The sequence below is a fragment of the Carcharodon carcharias genome, chromosome 3 (assembly GCF_017639515.1).
Source record: "Carcharodon carcharias isolate sCarCar2 chromosome 3, sCarCar2.pri, whole genome shotgun sequence".
In the NCBI taxonomy this organism is placed as follows: Eukaryota; Metazoa; Chordata; class Chondrichthyes; order Lamniformes; family Lamnidae; genus Carcharodon; species Carcharodon carcharias.
In genome coordinates, this window is record NC_054469.1 from 68876650 (window position 1) to 68888099 (window position 11450).

Here is an 11450-nt window from a genome sequence, read left to right on the forward strand (position 1 = left end):
CTTCACTTACTTGACTTTTCTGCCACTATTTTTGGAGATAGCCTATTGACCAATATCCACTATAAACCCACAGCTACCTCAACTACATTTCCTCACGCTCTGCTTCTGTAAGGACACCATTCCATTCTCTCAGTTTCTCCATCTCTCTCACAACTGTTCTGGTAATGCAATCTTCCATACTAGTATTTCCTGTATGTCTTTCCTTTTATTACCCCTATTATGGTTGACAGGGCCTTCAACTATGTTTATTCCATTTCTTGTACTTCTACCCTTTCTCCTTCCCCAAAATAATGCTAGGGATTCCCCTTGTCCTCATTTCCCACACCACCAGCCTCCACATTCAAAGCATCATCCATTACCATTTCAAGCACCTCCAGCTGATGGCACTACCAAATAGGTCTTTTCTTCCCCTCTCCTTTCAGCATTCCAAAGGGACTGTTCCCTCCTGACACCCTGGTCCATTCCTCAATTGCCCCCAACACTCCTTTCCCTTCTCACAGCACCTTCACATTCAAGCACAGGAGATGCAACATCAGCCCTTTTGCTGCTTCCCTTCTCACTGTTGAAGGACCCAAACACACCTTCCCAGTGAAAAACAATTTACTTGCACTTCTTTCAATTAAGTATACTGTATTTGCCATTCACAATGTAACTGAAACATAGAAATATAGAAAGATTTATGACATAGAAGGAAGGTCATTCAGCCATCATGTACATACTGGCTTACAAAGAACTAACTAGTCTAATCCCACTTTCCAGCTTTTGGTTGTAGCCCCATAGGTTACAGCACCTGAATGCGTATCCAGTGTTTGTAAGTACGATGAGGGTGATGATGGTCACATTGCCTGAAAGGGTGGTAGAGGCAGAAACCTTCAGTTTCAGTCCCACTCTGACCTCTTTGTCCATGGTCTCCTAAATTGTTCCAATGAAACTCAACATAAGCTTGAGGAACGGCGCCTTATCTTTCAATTAGAAACTTTACGGCCTTCAGGACTCCTGAATTCAACAATTTCAGACCATAACCTTTGCTTCCATTTTGTTTTTTTTTGCTTTTGGATGGCAGTTATTGGTAATGGTTCTGCTTTTCGTTTACACCTTCTCAAAACACATATTTTGTTTGATTACTTGTCCTAATGTCACCCCCTACTGCCTTACAACATCTTTCGTCCTATTATAAACCTTCCCTTTGCCCCATCCTCCCCTCCCTGTTTTTCCACCTCTATACTTGCTGTAAACCTGTCACATCCCCAACTTTTGCCAGCACTGATGAAAGGCACCGAGTAAGCAACTGGAAAAATCAAATCAACCTCCTTTAACTGCCCTTAAGATAAGCTGAATTGGCTGCCTGCCTTATGGGAATGGGCAGTCCTGTCAGGCCCCCATCCCACCTCCCCTAAAATGGCTGGTGCCAGGAATGGACTTGGGAAACCAGCACACTGGCTGGCACGTGTATTTTCAGGCCCTGTCCGCCTCTATTCCCAACCTTGGGCGGCCCCAACAATTCTGCCCATTAACTCTGTTTCTCTTTCCACAGATGCTGCCTGACCTGCTGAGTATTTCCAGCATTTTCTGTTCTTATGTTGGATTTCCAGTATCCGCTGTATTTTGCTTTTGTACATTGATTTCCCCTTTGCTTGCCAATTTCAGGGGTTTAGATGTCGCTTATTTGTTGCCTGCCTTCTGCAGGCTTTCTATTTGTTATATTTTGATTATTTTTCCTGTTTGGATTGTTTAAGTTGTTTATTTGCAATGATTGGCCTTTGCCATCTGCATGTTATTACGGTTTAATTTCTGGAAAATTGTTATAAACAAGCATAAAAAGGAAAAAGAAATCAGTGCAACTATTGTAAACCTAATTAATACTTTTATTTCACTTCATCCAAAATCCCCATAGAATTGCAGAAAACATTGTGTGGAGGCAGTAGGTCTGCTTTCCAGCAAAAGCTGTCTAATTTAATCATTGATTAACTAATCACTACTTAATTGTTACCACACACCACACACCAGAGCCAATAATTTAAAACTCTATTTGTACCTAACATGTCATTGTGCTGTGGGGTATGTTGTTTAAAAATCCAGCCAAGAAGCATATCATCTTGCCAGGCATGGCAAAAGTTAAATGCCAAACTGCGCAAGAGCCCTACTATTATCTTAAACCTTGCTACACAACTTGACACCACTCTGCAGTTTGATCTCCCTCCCCCAAGTGATGTAGAAACTGAAACAGCTCTGTAATCAGATCCTGAAGACTTCAGTAGATGTCGGAAAAAGAAAGTCTGTATCTTCCTCATTCCACTAAAGAGGTTACAAAGGCAATCAAATCAATCGAACAAGGCAACGCCCCTCTCAGATGGCATTTTAGCAGAGATTTGAGACTGTAATAGTATGGGGCAGAATTTTACGAGTTGGTGAGCAGGGATGCGAGGTGATGTCGGTGGGGGGCATTGGGGATCTCCCGATGTCACCGCACCTGATTGAAATTTTCAGGAAGGTGGAAGTGCAGCCAAATCAACTGTGTGCCCGCCGACCTGTCAATGGCAAATTGAGGCCATTGACAGGATCAATTATGTAATTAAAGGACCTGCCTGTCCAACCTTAAGGTTGGGCCCCGGCGGAACTAGAAAAAACATGAAACCTCATCCACGAGCGGGATGAGGTTTCATGTAGGCTTTAAAAATTTTTAATAAAGATTTTGTAAAAATTATGGACATGTCCCAACACGTGACATTGTCACATGAGGGGACATGTAAAGGAAATTTTACTATTCTATTTTTGTCTTTTTTTACATTTACAGCCAATCTCCCTGAGGCTGCACTTAGCCTCAGGGAGATGAATGCGGTCTTTCATGCACATTCGCAAAAGAGCGCACTCTTGATTTTGGGATTCCCCCTGCCTGCACAGGGAGCACATAGCGCTTCTGTGTGGATATCACTCTGGGCGGGCCAACATAAAATGGCGCCGTGCCTCCGATCGGGGGAACCAATTGGAAGAGCACCCGCATGCACCCGCCCATCAACTTCCCCCCTGATGGTGGGAAAGTTAAGCCCATGGAGTTTGTTAACAAGCTTACAGCCAATATCAAAAGTATCTGGGATCAGGAGAAAGTTCCACAGCATCACAAGGATGCCATCATAGTCAGCATCTGGGCGTGGAAAGGATCTAATAAAATGTGCATGGCAACTAGTGAGGAATAAGTGTCTCAGTTACAGAAAAGATCCTTATAAAGATCCTATTAAGCCTTCTACTAGACAGCCTCGTAGATGCTGCTCTCCCACAATCACAATGTGATTTTAGGGCTAACCATAGGACAGCCAAAATGGTATTTACAGCAAGACATCTGCAAGAAAAGTGCAGAGAGCAACATCAGGATTTATATATCTGGTTAATGGACCTAAGTGAAGCTTTTGACTGCCTGAATTGACCAGTCTATGGCATTTGCTCTCCAAGCTAGGACATCTGAACAATTTGTCAAAATCCTGTGCCTACTACATGATGGCATAGTTGACCGTGTTTTACCTGTGGTGAGGTCCGATGACTTTGCAGTAACCAGCAGCATGATAACCCCCAACATTTCAATCTCTTCTTTGCTGCAGTATTGATGTAATCAGTTAGGAATGTCTCAACTGATGGACTACGATTTTAAATACCAACCTACCCTGTATTAAATCTGTTAGTGTTTGGGTTACCCAAGTGTGCATAGTAGAAACTTCCAGAGTTGCCTGCAAGAAGACAGCAATGGCTCAATAGTCGCATCTTGCATCTGAATCAGAAAGTTATGGGTTTAAAACCCATTCCAGAGATTTGAGTTCATAAACCCTGCTGACACTGAGGGAGTGCTGTACTATTAGAGGTGCCATCTTTTAGATGTGATGTTAAAATGAGCACCTATCTTAAAAGTTTACAAAGTAATATGGTTGATAATGCAGGTACAGTGCAGCCTGTGTTTCCTGTTGACTTCATGATACAATACTTTGTGCTGTAACCATCCAGCCCACAACCCGCTCCACGCACCAGCACCAATAACTTGCATTTACTCAGCACCTTTAGCACAGTAAAACATTCCAAGGCACAGGAACATTATCAAACAAAATTTAACACTGAGCCACATTAGGAGATATTTGTTAGTATTCCAGAAAACCAGTTGAAGGATAGAACTGGAGCCAATCTTTAGACACTTTTATAAGCATTTTAATAGAGTTTTACCTTACAAGCACATACCTCCTAACCCAACAACCAGAGTTTCTGTCTATTTCTATTTATGAACTTAAGTGAATCTTCAGTTAATGCCCACTACCTGCAGACAATTAATATACAATTAACAATATTAGGGAAGATGCCCAAAAGCTTGGTCAAATAGGAAGGTTTTAAGGGATGTTTTAAAGGAGGAAAGAGAGGTAGAGAGGCAGAAAAAATTAGGAAGGGAGTCACATAGTTTAGGAATATTGGATCAAGGGGCATATCATCAAGCAGCAGTGAGTCAGCAGCTCTTGAAGGGCTGCTATCTGCCTTTGAAGCTGTCTGCAGCTGAAAGAAAGAGGGTAAAAGGCACTCAAAGCTTTGTAATGGTAGTCCCAAGTCATTAGCATATTTTATTGAAGTGCCCATTAGGACCATTTGACCATTTTATCACTCATACATTTAGATCATGCAATTCACTGGTAAGAAGTTCTGCAATGTTTCTCCCTGATACCCAATCAAGACTCACATATATCTACTTAACCCAATGCTTTTCCAACCTCTCTGTTTGAGGAGAGGCCTGCAAATACTGACAAATAAGAATATGTATCCTACTCTGCTCCTAATTTTTATGGCCCTTTGACGTCTGCCAGCCAATAAGATCAGGGCTGACCTGACTTGGCCTCCATTCTACTTTCCTGCCTGTTCCTCATCCTTTGCTCCCCGATAGGTCAAGAATATGTGTAACTCAGCCTTAAGAACATTCAATAACCTAGCCTCCACTGCTGTCTTTAGAAGAGAACTTCAAAGACCAATGACCCTCTGAGAGAAGAAATTCCTCCTAATCTCCAACCTAAATGGGAGATCCCATATTCTGAAATGTTGCCCCTTAGTTCTAGAGCCCCCGCCCCCCACCATGAGAAACATCCTCTCAGCATCTATCCTGTCAAGACCTGTGAAAATCTTACATGTTTCAAGAAGATCATACTTCTCATTCTTCTAAACTTCAATGAGCAAAGGCCCAACCTGCCCAACCTTTTATAGACAACACCTTCATCCCAGGAATCAACCTAGTGAACCTTCTCTCAACTGCCTCTAATGCAAGTATATCCCTCCTTAATTAAGGAGACCAAAGCTACACATAGAGCTCCAGATGTGGTCTCACCAACACCTTGTACAGTTGTAGCAAGACTTCCTTACTGTTGTGTCCCATCCCCCTTGCAATAAAGGCCAACATTCCACATGCCTTCCAAATGCTTACCATACCTCCATGATAACCTTTTCTGTTTCATGTATAAGGGCACCCAGATCCCTGTGTACCATAGCATTCTGTAGTCTCTCTCCTTTAAATAATATTTTGCTTTTCTATTTTCCTTCCTATTCTTCAAAAGTGGATAACCTCACATTTTCCTACATTATACTCCATCTGCCAAATTTTTGCCCACTCACTTAGCCTATCTCAGTCCATTTGAAGACTCTTTGTGTCCTCCTCACACCTTGTCATCCCACTTCTCTTTGTATCATCAGCAAATTTGGCCACTATGCACTCTATGACTTCATCGAAGTCATTAATATGGATTGTAAATAGACTCCAGCATTGATCCCTGTGGCACCCCACTAGTTAGTTTGCCTACCTAGAAATGATCCATTTATTCCAGCTCTCTGTTTCTATTAGTTAGCCAATCCTCTATCCAATTAATATATTACCCCCAACACCGTGAGTTTTTATCTTACATATCAACCTTTTGTAATGAACTTGAGGTACTGGACATGTTTCTTACTTGAAACAGATAACTTTATTACAGAACTCTTTTAAAAGCTACATGCTTGAACCAGGTCCACGACTAGAAAATTCCGCCCCTAAGATTACCCATCATTAGGACTCATTTGTCATAACAATCATGTGATCCCTAAAGGCAGTAGAAAAGGTTATACATACAATCACTACACTTCCTCCCCCTTTAGCTTTATTTTACATTTACTATTTATAAAGAATGTTTTAATCCACAACATATAAATATATATATACAGGTCATGTGATTAAAGATTAAGTCTCTGAGGTGGTTTTCTAATTAGGCTACAGCGGCATAGCTCTACCACATGAGATTCTCCCACTGGATTGATATGATCAGGAACTGGAGCATCAGGGATATCCTTGGACAATGGCAGTTCAGGATTAGTTAATTTAACAGAGACATCAGGTATGTCTATTCTAGGTTGATCTGTCACCTCAGGGATTAAAGGTTCAACATCAATTATAGACAGAATAGCTGGTTGCTGGAATGTTTCTCTACTTCTTACATGTTTTCAAACAATTCGGTCTTCCACTTCCACTTAGAATGAAAAGGATCCAGTTTCAGAGACAATTATACCAGGGGCTGAATTTTCCCCCCGTTAGGGGGGTTGTGTGGGGGCAGGCGGGAGCAAGCATGAACCTGATTGGCGCCCCCAATCGCATCCGCACAGCCATTTTACGTGGAAGGATCAATTAAGGCCTGCCCAGCGTGATGCTTTCCCAGAAGCGCTGAGCGCTCCTTGTGCGGGCAGAGGAGGATTCCCTGAGTTGGGACCTGCGCTCTTGGTGCAAGTGTGAAAGAGCGTAGAAATCTCCCTGAGGCATAGAGGTGCTCCAGGGAGATCAGTTTAAGGTTCTAAATTTTAAATAAAGGAAAAAAAAACTTTTAAAACATGTCCCCTTATGTGATAATGTCACATGAGCTGGGACATGTCAATGAATTTTTAAAGTAATGTTTATTGAATTTTAAAACATTTCATGAAACTTCATGCCACCCATGGATGAGGGTTCATGAAGAATGCAAAGGCCACCTGGCCTATTCACTCACCCGCCAACTTTAAGGTTGGATGGGCAGCTCTTTTAACTGTTTTAATTAGTTTTTTTTATAGGCCTTAATAGGCCTTTGACAGTTCGGCGGGTGTGCAGCCAACTTGGTGACGCCTGGACGCCCACCTGACGTCACTGCGTGTCGGTGAACAGGCCCTGCCCCCATGGACCCTCACCTACCGGAAAATATTTCCTCAGGAACCCAACTAGGACCATTTCCAAAATTCCACACAAAAACTCTATATCCTACAGTAAATCTTTGAACTTTGCTATGAGTATCGTGATTCAATTTCTGACTACTCTGATTCTTCTCTACCTTCCCCTCAAAATTTGGAAACACCAGACTTAACCTTGTACAAAGGGAACGTTTCATCAGTAATTCAGACAGTGTTGAACCCGTAGTTGCATGAGGAGTCATACAATAATTGAGAAGAAAATGTGAAAGGCGAGTTTCTAAAGTACCTTCGGATAACTTCTTCATTCCTAATTTGAAGGTTTGCATTGCTCTTTCAGCTAACCCATTTGATGAGGGATGACATGGTGCTGTTTTAATATGCTTAATTCCATTTAAACTCATGAATCTCTGAAATTCCGTTCTAGTGAAGACAGTATCATTATCCGAAACAATGACTTGCAATAGGCCATGTATACTAAAACATTGGCACAGCTTTTCAATAGTTGCACACTATGTCAGTGATCTAACTTCAAACATCCACTTAGAATGTGAATTGATGCTCAATAAAAACATGGTAACTAAAAATAGACCTATATAGTCTACATGTAGTCTAACTCAGTGTCAACCAGGCCACTCCCACATGCAGTGGAGCTGAAAGGGGCAACTTTTGTTGTTGCTGACACTGGAGACAGTGCTTGACCATGCTTTCAATGTCACTGTCTATGCCTGGCCATCAGATATAGTTTTGCACAAGCATCTTTATCTTCAAAATGCCTAGATGCGCACTGTGAAGCTTTGTCAAGAGTGGTTCTCCTCCTTGTGAATGGAGGATGACTCTTAATCCCCACAACAAGATTCCATCTTGACAACGTAACTCTGTTTTATGGGCATAGAATGTCTTCTCTCTTCAAACACTGGTGAATTTGACCATCCTTGTAATACCTGGTCTCAATCTTTTGACAAAATTGGATCCCTGTTTGTCCAATTCCCTATCTGTGTTGCACAGACTGGCAAAGAGGCCAAGAAATTCAACACAAGCACAACTTGTTGTGGCACTGAAGCATGTACAATGTTATCTAGTAACAGTAGACAAGTGAGTGTGTCTAAGTTTGCAATATGCACACCAGGACGGGGCATAAAGCTGTACTCACACACTGATAAAATCAAAGCCCAAAATTAAATTCTTGCTGAGGCTATGGGCGGAATGGCTTTATCCTTGCTAAATAAACCCATTAGTGGTTTATGGCCATCCATGCAGATACTGATGGAATTTCTTCACTCCAAATATTACTGACAAACCTTCCTTTTCTAGTTGTGAGTAACCTTCCTCGGCTGCAGAAAGGGATCTGGAGACATAGCCTATTGGCCTTTTGGAGCCATCTTCCATCCTGTGTGACAACACAACTCCCACACCATAATGGGATGCATCACAGGTTAATATTAATTCTTTGGATGGGTTATAATGTAATAGCAGACATGCTGAATGTAATAGTTTCATGACTTTTACAAAGGCTTCTTCTTGCTGTGCATTCCATGACCAACGATGGTTCTTTTTCAATGATAAGTGTAGAAGTGCTAACACTGTTGACAAGTTTGGCAAGAAGCGATTATAATAACTTATCATGCCCAAAAAAGAGTTGAGATCAGTGACACTAGTAGGAGACCTCTTTGATTTCCCTGACTTTCTCCCCTACTGGATGCAATCCTTTGGCAACCACTCAGTGACCCAAGTAAGTGACTTCTGTTGCTTAGAATGTACATTTCCCTTTCTTCAATCATACACCAGTTTCCAAAAATCTTCTTAAAATCTCTTCTAGGTTAGCCAAATGTTTGTCTTCCATTGATCCTTTGATCAGGGCATCATCCAGGTATACTATTACTCAGGGAAATCCTTGCAAAAGGCTTTGCATGATCTTTGGAAGATTACAGATGAAGATGATTACCAAAATGTAGGTGTGTATATTGGCCTAGGACCTTGTGCGTGCTGATGGTTACAAAGCCTCTGGATGTGCTGTCCAGATCTAGCTGTTGGCATGCATGGCTTATGTCCAATCTGGTGTAGGATTTTGCTCCACCAGTTTAGTGTACATGTCTTCTATCTTCGGGGTAGGATATTTATCTATTTTAGCAACCTTGTTCACTGTTAATTTGTAGTCTCCACAATTGTGAAAAGTTTGATCTGGTTTCATCATAGGGACTATAGGCACTGCCCATTCTGAAAATTGGACTGGCTGGATTATGCCTGTCTTCTCTAAGTGGCACAATTCTGCATCCACCTTCTCCTTTAGGGCATAAGGCACAGGTCTGGCCTAAAACAACCAGGGTGTCACCTCCGAATCTAAATATCAATTTGCTTGTAATCTCTTTATCTTTCCCAATTCATCACAAAATACGCTGCTGTACTTCCTTAACAGCTCAGGAATTCCTCTTCTTCTCACTTGAAAGATTTTTGACTAGTTGAGCTTAATTTTTTGTAACCAATTGTGGCCCAGAAGACTAGGTCCTTCACCTGTTACTATTATCACTGGAAACTGAGCTGTGTGTTGCCAGTAGGACACAGGTACTGTAGTGATGCCCTTTACCTGTATTGACTCTCCAGTGTATGTCTTCAGTTGAGCCATGATTTGCTCCAGATTCAGTGGCTGGGTATCTTCATTTATGTATTTAAATGTGTGTTCTCCCACCACAGTGGTTGAGGCTCCTTTGTCTGCCTCCATGACCAGAGGCTTCCCATTCATTTGAAGGGTGACAGTTATTGGTTCAGTTTTTACTGCTTTGACATTGTATAGGGAATAGATATCAGTATCAGCAGCTTCTGGTTCTGTTATATTGTACACTTCAATCATCTTTGTCTGCTGCTGATTAGCTGTCTCAATTTCACCCTGCACTGCTTTATTATGTGCCCTTTTTTGTGGCAGTATTGGCATTCTGCCTCCTTATATCAGTAGGTTTCTGGTACATAGTTACCCCCACATCTGTAACAGACTGACTTCTGAATCGCTGCTGAAATGCTTCCACTATGCCTTTTTCTTTTTGAGCAGCAGAGACTGTCTCTCACTTCGTAGCTGTCTCTCTGGTTTTCGTGTCATGCCCAGCAGTAGGTTCCCACCCCAACTGAAGAACGGCGCCATGTTGCACACTTTGTAAAGTCTGCGGTCCCTCTCAGCACTCTCCATTGCTGGCGCTATTTCCATGGCGTGCTTCAGGTCAATGGTAACTTCTGCAAGCAAACGGTGCTGAATGGTGTTGTCGTAAACACCACATACTAACCAGTCCTGCAACATGTTGCTAAGTGTATCTCCAAAGTCGCAGTACTCAGTCAACTGCTTCAGCTTGGCTAAATAAGTTCTGATGGACTCTCCCGGGGCCCTTACCCTGGAGTTGAACTTAAATCCCTGCATAATTACCGATGGCTTCGGCTGAAAATGCATTTTCACAAGGTTTACCAACTTGTTAAAAGATTTAGAATTGGATGCATTCAGGGCTGTCAGACTATGGATGAGGTTATATGTCTTGCTACCACACTACCATGGACACTTAAAAGAATATATTCTGCTTCTCCTCTGCTGTTATTTTATTCGCCACAAAATAAAAGCCTAAGTGCTCTATGTACTGGCTCCAGTCTTCCATGGATGAGTCATAAGTGTCAATTCTGCTGAAAAGTGGCATGACTGGTGAGTATACTTTTCTTTCTTTCCTTAAGAACTGATGTACTCACATTCTCGAGGTGAGGTGCAGTATCGGAACTATTTATTCTCGTTGCCAAATGTAATGAACTTGATGTACCGGACAAGATTTTTACTTGAAACAAATAAAGTTGTTGCAGAGCTCTTTTAGAAGCTTCATGCTTGAACCAGGTCCATGACTAGAAAGCTCCGCTCCTAAGACTACCCACGCTTAGCACTCATTTGTCAGAACAACCACATAACCGCTAAAGGCAGTAGGAAAGGTTATACCTACAATCACTTTACCTTTTCTGTGACATTTTATTGAATCATTTTTGGAAATCCAAACATACTACATCTACTGGTTCCCCTTTATCCAGCTTACTTTTTACATCCTCAAAGAAATCTAATCAATTTTTTGAAGACAATTTTATTTTCTTAAATCCATGCTGACTCTGCTTGATTATGTTATGATTTTCTAATTGTCCTGCTACTACTTCCTTCATAATGGATTCCAGCAGTTTCCCAATGACAGATGTTAGGCTAACTGGCCTATAGTTTCCTGCTTTATGTTTACCTCCCTTCTTGAATA